The sequence below is a fragment of the Rutidosis leptorrhynchoides genome, chromosome 4 (genome assembly GCF_046630445.1).
Source record: "Rutidosis leptorrhynchoides isolate AG116_Rl617_1_P2 chromosome 4, CSIRO_AGI_Rlap_v1, whole genome shotgun sequence".
Lineage (NCBI taxonomy): Eukaryota > Viridiplantae > Streptophyta > Magnoliopsida > Asterales > Asteraceae > Rutidosis > Rutidosis leptorrhynchoides.
The window spans coordinates 453,726,336-453,731,756 of NC_092336.1; positions in this window are offsets into that span (position 1 = coordinate 453,726,336).

The window sequence follows — 5,421 nt, forward strand, 5'->3', positions numbered from 1 at the left end:
AAGGGTTTTAAGTGATTTCAACCCGAGTATAATCTCAATAATCAACTCATACATTACTTGATCTTATGATACTAAGCTTATGTGAATTTGCAAGGTATAATTGGATTAAGAACATTTACTAGTTTAAACAACTTAAGTGATAACAAATTGGGTAAAACAAGGGCCATCTAAGCATAAAGAGGATTAGATAAGTGAACACTCTCTATCATATTGATTATTCTCATTTCTTGATTACTTGCTACTTGTTGCTAGTTAAGTTTTAGTTTGCTTATTGCAAAGTTTAGTTGCTAGTTAAGATCATTCGCAAACCCCCACCCCCCCCCCCCCCCAAAATTAAACAAACCCCTAGGATAACTATTAGTTTCAAATACATAATTTACACCGCTATCACGGGACTAACTTGATAAGAATACTTACATTAAGTGCTATAATAACCGGGTTTTAAGTGCTCGATAGATTGTGCGTGCTTTTTGTAATATTTGCATCTTGTATAAATTTAGAGAGTTATGTATGGTATCCCCACGTCACATCAGTTCCCTTTGGATTTCGGTTAACCATGGTTATGTGTTGTAATGTAGCATATTATGTTGTTCGGATTATATGCTATTGTTTGTGCTAGCTTGCGTATTGGAGATTTTAGCGTTATACTTTGCGATGGTATGCTAATTAAATTGCTAGCGTGCATGCGGTAATTGTGTAAGCGATTGCAAGTAAGTAGATTATATATGTATATGTATAATTATTGCATTCACTAAGCTTTATGCTTACTGTAGTGACCCGAACTTTTCCATGTTTATATATATTAATTGAGATTGATGTTTACATGATTAAATGTTTCCAACATGTTAAGCAATCAAACTTGTTAAGACTTGATTAATTGAAATAGGTTTCATATAGACAATTGACCACCCAAGTTGACCGGTGATTCACGAACGTTAAAACTTGTAAAAAAACTATATGATGACATATATATGGTTATATATATAGTTAACATGATATTATGATAAGTAAACATATCATTAATTATATTAACAATGAACTACATATGTAAAAACAAGACTACTAACTTAATGATTTTGAAACGAGACATATATGTAACGTTTATCGTTGTAACGACATTTAATGTATATATATCATATTAAGAGATATTCGTACATCATAATATCATGATAATATAATAATTTAAAATCTCTTTTGATATTATAAACATTGGGTTAACAACATTTAACAAGATCGTTAACCTAAAGGTTTCAAAACAACACTTACATGTAACGACTAACGATGACTTAACGACTCAGTTAAAATGTATATACATGTAGTGTTTTAATATGTATTTATACACTTTTGAAAGACTTCAATACACTTATCAAAATACTTCTACTTAACAAAAATGCTTACAATTACATTCTCGTTCAGTTTCATCAACAATTCTACTCGTATGCACCCGTATTCGTACTCGTACAATACACAGCTTTTAGATGTATGTACTATTGGTATATACACTCCAATGATCAGCTCTTAGCAGCCCATGTGAGTCACCTAACACATGTGGGAACCATCATTTGGCAACTAGCATGAAATATCTCATAAGATTACAAAAATATGAGTAATCATTCATGACTTATTTACATGAAAACAAAATTACATATCCTTTATATCTAATCCATACACCAACGACCAAAAACACCTACAAACACTTTCATTCTTCAATTTTCTTCATCTAATTGAACTCTCTCAAGTTCTATCTTCAAGTTCTAAGTGTTCTTCATAAATTCCAAAAGTTCTAGTTTCATAAAATCAAGAATACTTTCAAGTTTGCTAGCTCACTTCCAATCTTGTAAGGTGATCATCCAACCTCAAGAAATCTTTGTTTCTTACAGTAGGTTATCATTCTAATACAAGGTAATAATCATATTCAAACTTTGGTTCAATTTCTATAACTATAACAATCTTATTTCAAGTGATGATCTTACTTGAACTTGTTTTCGTGTCATGATTTTGCTTCAAGAACTTTGAGCCATCCAAGGATCCATTGAAGCTAGATCCATTTTTCTCTTTTCCAGTAGGTTCATCCAAGGAACTTAAGGTAGTAATGATGTTCATAACATCATTCGATTCATACATATAAAGCTATCTTATTCGAAGGTTTAAACTTGTAATCACTAGAACATAGTTTAGTTAATTCTAAACTTGTTCGCAAACAAAAGTTAATCCTTCTAACTTGACTTTTAAAATCAACTAAACACATGTTCTATATCTATATGATATGCTAACTTAATGATTTAAAACTTGGAAACACGAAAAACACCGTAAAACCGGATTTACGCCGTCGTAGTAACACCGCGGGCTGTTTTGGGTTAGTTAATTAAAAACTATGATAAACTTTGATTTAAAAGTTGTTATTCTGAGAAAATGATTTTTATTATGAACATGAAACTATATCCAAAAATTATGGTTAAACTCAAAGTGGAAGTATGTTTTCTAAAATGGTCATCTAGACGTCGTTCTTTCGACTGAAATGACTACCTTTACAAAAACGACTTGTAACTTATTTTTCCGACTAGAAACCTATACTTTTTTTGTTTAGATTCATAAAATAGAGTTCAATATGAAACCATTGCAATTTGATTCACTCAAAACGGATTTAAAATGAAGAAGTTATGGGTAAAACAAGATTGGATAATTTTTCTCATTTTAGCTACGTGAAAATTGGTAACAAATCTATTCCAACCATAACTTAATCAACTTGTATTATATATTATGTAATCTTGAGATACCATAGACACGTATACAATGTTTCGACCTATCATGTCGACACATCTATATATATTTCGGAACAACCATAGACACTCTATATGTGAATGTTGGAGTTAGCTATACAGGGTTGAGGTTGATTCCAAAATATATATAGTTTGAGTTGTGATCAATACTGAGATACGTATACACTGGGTCGTGGATTGATTCAAGATAATATTTATCGATTTATTTCTGTACATCTAACTGTGGACAACTAGTTGTAGGTTACTAACGAGGACAGCTGACTTAATAAACTTAAAACATCAAAATATATTAAAAGTGTTGTAAATATATTTTGAACATACTTTGATATATATGTATATATTGTTATAGGTTCGTGAATCAACCAGTGGCCAAGTCTTACTTCCCGACGAAGTAAAAATCTGTGAAAGTGAGTTATAGTCCCACTTTTAAAATCTAATATTTTGGGATGAGAATACATGCAGGTTTATAAATGATTTACAAAATAGACACAAGTACGTGAAACTACATTCTATGGTTGAATTATCGAAATCGAATATGCCCCTTTTTATTAAGTCTGGTAATCTAAGAATTAGGGAACAGACACCCTAATTGACGCGAATCCTAAAGATAGATCTATTGGGCCTAACAAACCCCATCCAAAGTACCGGATGCTTTAGTACTTCGAAATTTATATCATATCCGAAGGGTGTCCCGGAATGATGGGGATATTCTTATATATGCATCTTGTTATTGTCGGTTACCAGGTGTTCACCATATGAATGATTTTTATCTCTATGTATGGGATGTGTATTGAAATATGAAATCTTGTGGTCTATTGTTACGATTTGATATATATAGGTTAAACCTATAACTCACCAACATTTTTGTTGACGTTTTAAGCATGTTTATTCTCAGGTGATTATTAAGAGCTTCCGCTGTCGCATACTTAAATAAGGACAAGATTTGGAGTCCATGCTTGTATGATATTGTGTAAAAACTGCATTCAAGAAACTTATTTTGTTGTAACATATTTGTATTGTAAACCATTATGTAATGGTCGTGTGTAAACAGGATATTTTAGATTATCATTATTTGATAATCTACGTAAAGCTTTTTAAACCTTTATTGATGAAATAAAGGTTATGGTTTGTTTAAAAATGAATGCAGTCTTTGAAAAACGTCTCATATAGAGGTCAAAACCTCGCAACGAAATCAATTAATATGGAACGTTTTTAATCAATAAGAACGGGACATTTCAGTTGGTATCCGAGCGTTGGTCTTAGAGAACCAGAAAATTTGCATTAGTGTGTCTTATCGAGTTTGTTAGGATGCATTAGTGAGTCTGGACTTCGACCGTGTTTTCTTTAAAAATGATTGCTTAACATTTTTGTTGGAAACTATATATTTTTAACATATGAATATTATGTGATATATTAATCTCTTAACGTGTTTGATATTATGTGATAGATGTCTACCTCTAGAACAAGTCCCATTGACTCACCTAATAATAATGAAGAGTCAAATGTAAATTGGAATGATTTGTGGACTGATTCACAAGTTCTCGAAGAGGAACCGGAAGAAGAGTCGGAACCAGAAGAAGAATCGGAACCGGAAGAAGAATCGGAACCGGATGAAGAAATAGAACCGGTGGGGGAAATAATAAAACGGTTAAGTAAAAGAAAATCCTCAACCAACCGACCAAAGTTAATTATGGTCAATGGTGTTTCCGCCAAGGAAGCAAAATATTGGGAGGATTACCAATTCTCCGATGAATCGGATTCCGACGAGAATTCCGATGATGTTATAGAAATTACCCCAACTGAATTTAAAAAGGCAAAAGAAAATAATAAGGGAAAGGGCATAAAAATAGAGAAATCTAATTCCAACCCCGATGAACTTTATATGTATCGTCAACCCCCGAAGTCCTTAAGTTGTAACAATGACCCGGGAACCTCTAAACCACCAGGTTTTTCTAAACCAATGTGGACAACGACGGTTCGTATTAGGGGAACATCATATATCCCTAGAAACTTGGCAAAACGAACCAAAACCGAAGAAGAAGAAACGAGCGAGTCGGAATAAGATAGTTGTATTCGTGTGGTGTAATATATGGAATATAGTGTTCTTATGCTTTATGATATATGTAAAAATTGCTTGTATTAATAAGTATTTTTTTTTATGAATCTAACTCTTGTCTATTTTACAGTTTAAAAACACAAAATGGATAGACAACCCAATATTTTAAGAGACCTACCCGGAGACATGATTGATGAAATCTTGTCTAGAGTCGGCCAGAATTCTTCGGCACAACTATTTAAGGCGAGATCAGTTTGTAAGACATTCGAAGAACGTTCCAAGAATGTCTTGGTTTATAAGAGACTTTCGTTTGAAAGATGGGGGATATCACATTGGGAAACCCATAAGTTACGATGTGTTTACTTTGACGCATATATTGCGGGGAACCCAAATGCTATTTTACGCAACGGGTTAAGAAATTATTTTGACTCAATATATCCGAATATTGGACTTCGTGATTTAGAAAAAGCGGCTAACATGCAACATAAAGAAGCATGTTATGCTTACGGATTAGTAATGTTCGCTTCTCACCAAAGTGAGAACAAGAACATCGGGCTACAACTATTAAACAAAACGTTTCCACAA